At 40.0% G+C, this 12,380-nt stretch overlaps 1 protein-coding gene across 1 annotated transcript in view; it reads right to left on the reverse strand.

Moving 5' to 3' along the window:
- LOC126281314 (cytochrome P450 4C1-like) overlaps window positions 1-12,380 on the reverse strand; it is a 146,548-nt gene that overhangs the window by 82,060 nt on the left and 52,108 nt on the right. The window lies entirely within an intron of this gene.

A 12,380-nucleotide genomic window follows, 5' to 3' on the forward strand; every position in this document is an offset into this window, starting at 1 on the left:
GCAAATAAACTGAAAATAATCTCATCTTCCCAAATCCTTAGGAAACTATTCAAGAGTATGCTTCTAGAAACCTTAAACCTTACATTATACATACCTTACACGTATGTAATTCACTGTACGATTACACAATGTGATTTACACCTGCATCCATTAAGTGAATCTGTAATCTGGAAAAGGGCTCATGTCCCAGCAAGCTAATTTTTCAGGAGATACATAAAATTGTTTTACTATACAACAGCTTTAAGCATGGTATCGTAGAGTTGTCATGTAGCAGTTGCGTCGAGGGTGAGACAATATAAGCCATTACGATATACTTTAGCCATCGACCGTTGTCACTAATCGAGTCTGAATGTGCTGGAGATGACACCTTTTCAAACCTGAGGATGTTGATAACGTAACTAGCATCCTGTTTGCAGTGGAAGGATTGTGTTATGCAAGTTTGTGCTATCCATATTCATTGCAGCAATAAAAGAGTGTGTTATGATCGTATAGGTTTATTCATAATGTTCCCAAAGTACGACCACAAGTAAAATACAGCCAAACAGTTAATGGATGGTGTGCTTCTTCTTTACCTTGTCCATCCTTGGCAGATACTGTTATAAAAGGGTTTCTGCTCGTCAGGTATGTTCTGTAGAATCTTTTTGAGATTATCTAGTGTCGTGTTTTCTTTTTTTTATTGCAAAAGGTCCACTATGGACTTGTTTATGTGAACATGGCCCCTCCTCTAACTCAGTATCCTATTAACAGATACTTCTGTTGATGGGACAATGAGTCCATATTGTATCAAATGATGCACACAAACATAAAGATCAGTTATCTCCTGTAAACATAATATGAAAAAAGTGTACATGACCCTTATTACAACGCATCGATTCAATTATTAGCAAAGTGCAAGATTGATCCGTCACAGCTTCACTCACTCTGACAGTACAACAAATGAAAAAAATGTAGAGCAATTATTATTGGACTTGTTTATGTGAACATGGCCCCTCCTCTAACTCAGTATCCTATTAACAGATACTTCTGTTGATGGGACAATGAGTCCATATTGTATCAAATGATGCACACAAACATAAAGATCAGTTATCTCCTGTAAACATAATATGAAAAAAGTGTACATGACCCTTATTACAACGCATCGATTCAATTATTAGCAAAGTGCAAGATTGATCCGTCACAGCTTCATTCACTCTGACAGTACAACAAATGAAAAAAATGTAGAGCAATTATTATTTTAGAACTGATACATCATATAAGCAAAATGTTAGTTAATAATCCATCTATCGACAAAGTGTTTATTGTATAGTATCTTTTGATGTATTTGCAAAAACGTATTAAGGTGTCGGAAAGTCGCTCTTAATGGGCAGTTACAAAATGTAGTTCTAGATAAATGTGAATAACTCTGAAACTGTTTAAGATTTAGATCGTAAACTAATACAGAGGCTGACTATTGTTATTGCATGAGGCAATACAAAATTCCATAGCGATTAGTATACGGAAAGTGCTTTATAAATACACAGGTCGATGTGTGATCTGCAGAGCATTACTGCGCTTGACTTGGCCTGAAACGCTCGAGCGTGAACCCAAAGTGTACGGCAAGTGGCCTCTGAGAAGAACCTTACAGCTTCCTACATCACACACATCCATGCCCCAGACAGGATTCGAACCCGCGACCGTAGCAGCAGCGCGGTTCCGGACTGAAGTGCCTAGAACCGCTCAGTCACAGCAGCCGTCTACAGCTTGCTAATCGACGGTGCATTTCGCTACACCCCGAAGGTTTTCCTACTCCATCCCCAATCGCCCCATTCACTGCGGTGTCTGAGAATTGTCTTAAACTCATGTGTTGACCATAAGTGACGGTAATACGTGTGTAACGTTGTGTCGTTTTTTGTTGTATAACGATGAGAGAAGCAAGAAGGTACAAACAGGTCTAGATACATATTATTAACACCGAGAAGCTTATGTCCACGAATCAGCGCAGTTTTAGTAAGCATCGCTAGTGTGATACTCACCTTGTCCTTTTCTCATATGATGTACTGTGAACTACGAATGAAGGGCAACAGGGAGATTCCATATTTCTAGGTTTACAGAGAGCATTTGACGCGGTGGCCAATGCAGGTTGTTAACAGAGGTATGTACAGCCATGCTCAAAAGTATCCGAACGACCTGAACTGCACTTCGCCTGATTCGCATGCAACGCACATAACAAAGCTGTCTAGCAGGTCCTCTAATCACTCCTCGGTTCAGTCGTTTTACTATTGAAAATGGTTCCAACAAGTCACCACTAGAAAATACTGCTCTGTATCACAAATTCTCAAGATGTAAAGATATACCACGATACTACAAATATCAGGGAACACCTTATCACAGATAAGACTGTCCTTAAGGCTTGTACGCTCACATTTATTACAATAAATGACATAGCTGAAACGTTACCACTCTCATTATTACGTCAGATAGATAATGCACGTAGTAAGTTCGTCGTATTCGTGATTTACTCTTCAAACTAACTTACCGTACTTATTTTTTAACACAATTTAATTATTCACGAGCAGCTAGTTCAGAATATGTATGAACTTCAACTGGCACGACGAACCGTCTCGTTCTGCATATGGATTCAAACCCAGGTCATGCAGACTAAGCAAAGATTTCGTCACTGACGGAAACTAACAGTCATTCCTGACTATACATACAGACAGTGATGCACCTCGATTTCAGACAGTATCAGTTGGCAAATATCAACTTTAAATTACATAACGTAAACATTTTTAACGGACAGGAATTCCTATCCAGCATCTATTGTCCCTGTAAACGATCTACGAGAGACGTTAAATATTACTTCTTCACAAGTAACCTACTTAAAATGCCTTGAGGTAAGGCTTTGTGTTGGACAGGGATTCGAACCCAGAACCTAATCAGATTGTTATCGAAGCACAATCAACTGCGCATATCGGATTTTCTCGGCAGTAGCTAGATGTTTTAACTGAAATGACGAGACGAAACATTAATTTTTTCCTTCGCAGGACTCCAAACCGAGACCTACCGCTGTTACATTCTAGAGGAAACGAAAGTTAAATATGGGTTTGTCACATCAGCAGCAGAACGTGAGCATGTTTGAACTAGAAGTAATATGACGAAGAGTTCAGAGCTGACTGGAAACCGAACCCCACACATATCATTGTTGACTACACACAAAGAGACGTCAGCTACCGAATTTTTCTCCACCAGCATCCTTGAACTTAGAGTTATCTCGCAAATATTTCTGTGTCTCACTGGGAGTCAAAAACGTCGGATATCGTTAGTGTTGACAACGAACGAAAATACATTAAAAATCCAAATTATTATCCACCAGCAGATAGCGATTGATAATACGTAATGAAAACTTTAGTTTTGGACCAGGATTCGAGCCCATTCACACGCAATATGTGGAGATGTTGTAGAATCTGCCGTTTTGAACAACAAATTGTAGTCGAGCTGTATTGTCACGAAGGGATCAAATTCCACGTTAAAGGCGGTCTGAGTTGCATTCCCAGTTCAGAACCAATGTTATCGGCTTACAGAAGCTCAAACAGAAGGTGGAATAAGCGTCCTGTGACCCTACACCTTCTTCACTTGACGTAGCCAGAAGAGAATAGAATCTGTCTCTCCCTATCAAAAATTATCAGCAGAAGCGGGAACCGAACCCGGACCACAAGTGTAAGAACCCACTATCAATCCAACAGACCACCGTATTCTATGCTAATAATGCCACACTGGGTTTGAATTCTGACACACAGGCTCCCTGTAGTTGTTTGCAGCATGTTCAGTACATTAATTTACTTGGTTGACCGAATAGCCATGAACTAGCTGCCGCAGTTACCCAGCGCATAAATAGGAATATTTTGTAATCACCGAAATGAAATCACGAAACTGCCACCTACACAGAACTGCCAACAGTGTAGGATGCAGAAATTTAAATAGGTAGTAGTGTTCCATTCCACTTGAACTACTTTATTGCTCTATCTGTTTGTTGAAAACATCGTGAAGTGCAAAAGAAAAGTTGTCACTGTCTGTCTCTCAGAAGTCTAGATCCAGCCATATGAATTATCTCCAAGCACTGTGGAAAGCGGAAGTTTTGGAGGAATTGTTATTTACCTCTGGAGGTGCCAGAGTTATGTGTCAGCTAGTAGCGTAGTGGTAAGCATCGCGCAATGTGGGTAAGATGTCTCAAGTTGGCATACAATCATTATCACAATTTTTAAAACGCAATTCTGCTGTCTGCTGAAGTTATCGATTTAATGGAAGTTTGAACATAATTCCCTTCACTTCTCAACCCAAAGTGGTAGCCTGTGGAAAAAGGGCTAACTTCGGCGACATTTTGTTCTTTTCGGGTTTAATAGACGACCAGGCAGCAGGTGCATCTCGAAACTTTTTTATTATGTATGGGGAGAGTGAAATCGTGCCAAAATTCGCCAGAAAAGTATTTTCTACATTAGCTGTCGTGTGGCAGTGGCATTTTATTCTTCGTCAAACCTTGTTTGACAGCTGTAACTCAGAACAAGTTTTCTACTTGCTTGTAATCAATAAACTGCATGTGCATTGTCAGACTGTTATAGATAACATCAGAGAATTCGCATATATCGTTGATGATTATTTTCCCTTTAATTTTTTAACAACACTAAAAGAAACCGTTCGATAATTTTGCACTGTATTGTAAGAAATGAAATAAAACTACCCACGATAACCTTACGATGGAAGTCTGTTTCAATAAAACTGAGTATGTGTACACAAGCGTGCCTCTATCGACACGAATTAGTAAAACACTACTCACTTAGATTTCTATTGGGGCTGTGTTCAATTACTAGGCTGTGTCATATTCAAGAGGTATGCAAATGTCGCATTTCATAAATGAAGTTATGTATTCCTAGAACCCCAAATTCTGCTTGTAGTGCCCGTAGTGCAGCATTGTAAGGTTTTCACCATTGCACTATGAGCCGAAAGTATTTTCTTGTGATTTCCTTATCGATGTTTGATCTGACTGTTTGTAGCTCTTTCACAGGAGGGATAGAAATGTTATTGTCAGCGAGACTGGAACCGCGAAACATAACAACACTTTTTCACAGATCAGCACGTAACCAAAGAGCCAATGAAGAGGTATGTGTTTTGGTGTCCTCTTAAGTGGCGAATAACGCCTAGTACTCGTAAACAGGTATGTAAAGGACGAGATTAGTTCGATTTCCACGTGCAACGACTTTCCTGGGCTGAAAACAGTAAATTTACAATATTTTGTTATATCTCAAGCGATAATAATTCAGATTATCCAATGGAAATGACAAGAAAAATAAAGTGAACTTTGAGGCGTAATTCCGCGCACGCCAGGAAGTAACTCGTCGATCACAGAGTTGCTGAACATACCTTTCCGTGTTGTCAAATCTCAGTTACAGTACCAGCACGAAGAAGACGAACCGATGTGAGCCTACAGCGGACTGGGAAATGACCATAGCTGGTTTCTCAAAGACGCAGCTACTACTGCCTGGAGTACATAATGCGCCTAATTCGCATTTCTGTAACCAGGTTTAGGGACTGGAGTGTAGTTACTAATAATACTCAGAACTGACTGCAAACTAAGCATCATAAATCAGTACCTCTCATAGTTGTTTTTATTTTTCTTTCGTAAGTGTACTCAAAACTAAGGAACCTGTTCACGGACGTTTTCGTGCCTCACCAATAGTCTTGCATAACAAACAAATAAAAAAAAAAGAATGTGTGTGTGTGTGTGTGTGTGTGAGAGAGAGAGAGAGAGAGAGAGAGAGAGAGAGAGAGAGAGCAATAGAGATAGATAGATAGAGAGAGAGAGAGAGAGAGATAAAAATAAAAATGAACGAGAGAGAGAGTGAAAAATTGTTGTAAGGAAATTGAATCATGCTATGTAAAGAAATCTGTCGTTAAAATGAGACATTCCAATCATTACAAAATGTCGTGTTCATTATCTGTGGAACAAGTATTACTCTAATGTAATCTAAATATTTCATATCGCTCACTAGCCATGAAGAGTCAAGAATTACCGAAATTTTCGCCAATGTTAGAAACCAAATCTAAACTTGAAAATAAAGACGACAGTTTTTGAAATAAACTGGGATTCCTATCAAGACCGTTTCAGCCCTTTTAACTAACCACGAAAGATGTCTGATATAGCTTCATTCAGAAGTAATAAGGTGTGCATTCATTTAAAGATGAAGCGCATGATGTCAAGTTCTGTGTTGGAGATACGAATCGGATTGTTAACTAAGTAAATTCAAATGTTACTTGTCGGTTTTTCTTACCAGCAGCTAGGTGTTTGAATCTAACATAAGGATAGAAATATTTGTGCCTCAGCGACAATTAAACCGCACTCCTACCGTCCTTCTTTATCATCCACGAATATAGCTTAAGTATCAATTGCTTACGGTAAGATGTGTGCATGTTTGACCAGAAGTAACGACACCTATTGCGATTGTTGGCAACACATGAAAAGACATTAAAAATGCACGTTAATTTTTACTAGCAGGCTGGTGTGCACGTGATAGGGCTTGAAATGAAATTATGAATATTTGTGTACTGGATCAGGATTCGGACCCACATACTTACATTTGGAGGATACCTATAGAAGATTGCAGTCTTGCGGAAAGGAACAAAATGATTGTACTGTTTCAAGAGATTGTGATCCTTGAAAGAGGAGATACGAATTCGAATCACAGTTCAGCACCATATTTCTCAACGACTCTAGTTCAATCAAGTACAGGTAAAATAAGAGCCATGTTCCTTGAAATGGCTACCGGTTCATCAAATAAAATAAAATTTTCTAATGTGATTAAGTTCACTGGTGACAGTATATCTGTTTACCATGATCTCCACCTATGTCATTTCCCAAAGTAAGCCGGCTCTACCCAGTTGGGAATGAAGGAACTTTATGTTTAATGCGGATTCTGGATTATAACGTCTTTCTCTCGAGGTTGCCAGAGGTAAAGTAAACACGTGCCGGCCGCGGTGGCGAGCGATTCTAGGCGCTTCAGTCCGGAACCGAGCGACTGCTACGGTCACAGGTTAGAATTCTGCCTCGGGCATGGATGTGTGTGATGTCCCTAGTTTAGTTAGGTTTAAGTAGTTCTAGGGGACCGATGACCTCATATGTTAAGTCCCATAGTGATCAGAGCACTTTTGACCATTTAAAAGTAAATAAATTTGTGCCTCTTAAAAGTAAATATCTGAACCCACGCATTGCACCTGTGATAGTTCATTCCACTAGGCCATTGTGGCTACATTTCCCAGCCCCAGGAGTGTACTGTAACGGATGATATGCTTAGCTTACAATATTAGTCACGGTGGAAAAAATGCGAGTCTATTAAATGGTTAAATAGAAGCAAGTTTCTGGCGCGGAGATTATGCCATTGTCATGACACTAGGGTAGAAAGACTCTTCTAGGCATTATAGCCTCGATGTGAAGCAATTTTGAAATTTTCACTAATTCAACAAATTTCTTAGTTCGAGAAAGTCCACTGTGAAGTGTGAAGTTACCGGATAATTTGTTTACTGCCGTCATTATTATTGTCGTTATATTCACACCGCTGCTGGAACACATATGCTTGAAGATCATTTAATACCTTTTGGTCATTACCGAAGTAGTTGCCCAAGAACAGGTTCTTTCCGTGTCTACGGAGTCCTTTTCATGTTAATATCAAACATCAGCAGTTACTCGTAGATTACATTGAAACTGATGAAGACGTTATTTGATAACAAAAACACGCTGCCTTTCTTCATTTACTTGCGCCTAGAAATGGCTGTCGAATACTGCCAAACTAAAAGCCAAGGGATCTTACTGCATTTAGTTCTTCCATATAATTTGGTCGACGTGACCTGTTTGAAGTTGTGTATGACAGAGAATGTTTTAGAAAATAAATTGTTTTCCTTTTCAATAAACAGAAAGATTATCGTTATAAGCTATCCAAGTTCAAATTTTCGCAGTATTAGTTCAAATTTAATGTTCCTTCTATAATGTAGGAAACTATTTCACAGTTGCAAAACACGCATCAGATCCATTGACATTACACTTAGTCGCTGACCATAAATTCTAGCTCAGAGTGACACCAGTTTAAATAACCTAATGTAGCGAAGACTGTCTGCCAGTGCTCTTTCTCACCGGAAAATACGCAATTCACTCATTGGGGTCCATAAGTACTCTGTAAGAAGTAAATTCTGTAACAAGGTTTGACGAAGAATAAAATACCACTGCCACACCACAGATAATGTAGAAAATACTTTTCTGGCGAATTTTGGCACTATGCGCTCTCCTCATACATACAAAAAATGTTTCGAGATGCATCTGCTGCCTGGTCGTCTATTAAACCCGAAAAGAACAAAATGTCGCCGAAGTTAGCCCTTTTTCCACAGGCTACTACTTTGGGTTGAGAAGTGAAGGGAATTATGTTCAAACTTCCATTAAATCGATAACTTCAGCAGACAGCAGAATTGCGTTTTAAAAATTGTGGTAATGATTGTATGCCAACTTGCGACATCTTACCCACATTGCGCGATGCTTACCACTACGCTACTAGCTGACACAACTCTGGCACCTCCAGAGGTAAATAACAATTCCTCCAGAACTTCCGCTTTCCACAGTGCTTTGAGATAATTCATATGGCTGGATCTAGACTTCTGAGAGACAGACAGTGACAATTTTTCTTTTGCACTTCACGATGTTTCCAACAAACAGATAGAGCAATAAAGTAGCTCAAGTGGAAAGGAACACTACTACCTATTTAAATTTCTGCATCCTACGCTGTTGGCAGTTCTGTGTAGGTGGCAGTTTTGTGATTTCATTTCGGTGATTACAAAATAAAGTCGAATTTATGCGCTGGGTAACTGCGGCAGCTAGTTCATGGCTATTCGGTCAACCAAGTAAATTAATGTACTGAACATGCTGCAAACAACTACAGGGAGCCTGTGTGTCAGAATTCCAACCCAGTGTGGAATTATTAGCATAGAATACGGTGGTCTGTTGAATTGATAGTTGGTTCATATACTTGGGGTCCCGGTACGATTTACGCTTCTGCTGATAATTTTTGATAGGGAGAGACAGATTCTATTCTCTTCTGGCTACGGCAAGTGAAGAAGATGTAATGCTATTTTGGTCTGAAATTCACATTAATCCTGATATTCCTTCTCTATCAAGTAAACGTTAGGCTGAACCACAATAAAGTCAGGAGTGGCGACATGTAGAAACTCTAACACCAGTAACCTTTATTATACTAGTTATTTATTTCTAGTGACGAAACAAATGCTATGTATGGTCAGAGGACGCTTATTCCACCTTCTATTGGAGCTTCCGTAAGTCGATAAAATTGGTTCTGAACTGGGAATGCAAACTCAGACCGCCTTTAACGTGGAATTTGATCCCTTCGTGACAATACAGCTCGACTACAATTGTTGTTTGTTCAAATCGGCGGATTCCTCAAAATCTCCACATATTGCGTGTGAATGGGCTCGAATCCTGGTCCAAAACTAAAGTTTTCATTACGTATTATCAATCGCTATCATGAGAACGTCTAGCTGCTGGTGGATAATAATTTGGATTTTTAATGTATTTTCGTTCGTTGTCAACACTAACGATATCCGACGTTTTTGACTCCCAGTGAGACACAGAAATATTTGCGAGATAACTCTAAGTTCAAGGATGCTGGCGGAGAAAAATTCTGTAGCTAACGTCTCTGTGTGTAGTCAACGATATGTGTGGTGTTCGGTTTCCAGTCAGCTCTGAACTCTTCGTCATATTACTTCTAGTTCAAACATGCTCACGTTGTGCTGCTGATGTAACAAACCCATATTTAACTTTCGTTTCCTCTAGAATGTAACAGCGGTAGGTCTCGGTTTGGGGTCCTGCGAAGGAAAAAATTAATGTTTCGTCTCGTCATTTCAGTTAAAACATCTAGCTACTGCCGAGAAAATCCGATATGCGCAGTTGATTGTGCTTCGATAACAATCTGATTAGGTTCTGGGTTCGAATCCCTGTCCAACACAAAGCCTTACCTCAAGGCATTTTAAGTAGGTTACTTCTGAAGAAGTAATATTTAACATCTCTCGTAGATCGTTTACAGGGACAATAGATGCTGGATAGGAATTCCTGTCCGTTAAAAATGTTTACGTTATGTAATTTAAAGTTGATATTTGCCAACTGATACTGTCTGAAATCGAGGTGTATCACTGTCTGTATGTATAGTCAGGAATGACTGTTAGTTTCCGTCAGCCACGAAATCTTTGCTTAGTCTGCATGACCTGGGTTTGAATCCACATGCAGAACGAGACGGTTCGTCGTGCCAGTTGAAGCTCATACATATTCTGAACTAGCTGCTCGTGAATAATTAAATTGTGTTAAAAAATAAGTACGGTATGTTACTTTGAAGAGTAAATCATGAATACGACGAACTTACTACGTGCATTAGCTATCTGACGTAATAATGAGAGTGGTAACATTTCAGGTATGTCATTTATTGTAATAAATGTGAGCGTACAAGCCTTAAGGACAGTCTTATCTGTGATAAGGTGTACCATGATATTTGTAGTATCGTGGTATATCTTTGCATCTTGAGATATTGCGATACACAGCAGTATTTTCTAGTGGTGACTTGTTGGAACCATTTTCAATAGTAAAACGACTGAACCGAGGAGTGATTAGAGGACCTGCTAGACAGCTTTGTTATGTGCGTTGCATGCAAATCAGGCGAAATGCAGTTCAGGTCCTTCGGATACTTTTGAGCACGACTGTACATATGGAACAGGTTGCAGAGATATGTGAGTGGCTCGAAGATTGCTTAAGTAATAGACCCCATTTATTGTCCTCGACGGCAACTGTTCATCAGATCCGAAGGTATCGCCAGAAGTACCGAGGGAAGAGTAGTAAGGCCGTTATTATTTTCTGTACACGTAAATGATATGATGGAGAGTTTCAAACGGCTCTTAACACTATGGGACTTTACATCTATGGTCATCAGTCCCCTAGAACTAAGAACTACTTGAACCTAACTAACCTAAGAACATCACACAACAATCAGTCATCACGAGGCAGACAAAATCCCTGTCCCCGCCGGGAACTGAACCCGGGAACCTGGGCGCGGGAATGGCGGAGAGGGTAGCAGCAATCTGCGGTTGTTTACTGATGATGCTCTGGCGTAGGGGAAGGTGTCTAAGATGCATGCCTACACGAGTACACAAAATGAGTTAGACAAAACTTCTAGTTCGTATAATGAATGTCAGCTGGCTTTAAAAGTAGAAAAATGTAAGTTGAAGCGGATAAGTAGAAAAACCAAACCCGTAATATTAGGATACAGCATTAGCAGTATCGTCCTTGACACAATAATGTCGTTTAAATATCTCGGCGAAACGCTGCAAAGTGATATGAAATGGAATGAGCGTGCGGTGATTGTGGTACGGAAGGCGAATGGTCGACTTTGGTTTTTTGGGAGAAGTTTAGGAAAGAGTGGTTAAATCTGTGAAGGAGACCGCATGTAGATTACCAGTGCGTCTATTCATGAGTACTGCTCGTGTGTTTGGAATCCTTATCAGGTCGGAAGATAGGAAGACATAGAACGAATTGAGAGGTGGGCTGCTAGATTTGTTACCGGTAGGTTAGAACAACGCGCAAGTGTTACGGAGATGCTTCAGGAACTCAAATGGGAATCTCCGGAGGAAAGGCATCTGAAGCTGACTGCAGAACGATTTTCTTGACGTCAACAGACATTGCGCTTAAGGACCAAGAAGATATTAGGACTCATATGGTGGTATATGGACAGTCGTTTTTCCCTCGTTCTATGTCCGAGTGGAACAGGAAAGGAAACGACTGAAAGTGCTACAAGGTACCCTCCACCAAGCACCATACGGTTGCTTGCGGAGTACTTGTGTAAATGTTGCACGTAGCCCACTGCTCTCGAGGGGACAGTAGAGCTTAAGTATCCCATGTGACAAACTCATCACTACCAAGTGTCATATGCCCTATCTCAACGAGACACTGCAGTAAGGTATAGAATGTGCTACAGATCTTCAGTTATCAGAAACCTTATGTCTCGACCTCTCCCTTCCTTACCAGCTAAATACTGGTGGTGAAAATATCAACCACCGCCTGGACTCAAGTTGGTTACCCGCGAGATGAGCACTACCGAACTGGTGTAGTTATTATCCTCTGATACGGAAACGGGTACTTTAAATTAGTATACTCTGCATAATTTGCTTTGCTTTAAGCAGAATGACTATCATTTTTATCTACCACGTGTACAGGGTGACACTTCTTACTCCCCCCTCCCCCTTTTTATAAATTCTGAACTCGTATTCTGTGTATATCGGTTGACAGACTTTGTATCCAGTACATGAAACTT

This window comes from Schistocerca gregaria, chromosome 7 (assembly GCF_023897955.1).
Source record: "Schistocerca gregaria isolate iqSchGreg1 chromosome 7, iqSchGreg1.2, whole genome shotgun sequence".
NCBI lineage: Eukaryota > Metazoa > Arthropoda > Insecta > Orthoptera > Acrididae > Schistocerca > Schistocerca gregaria.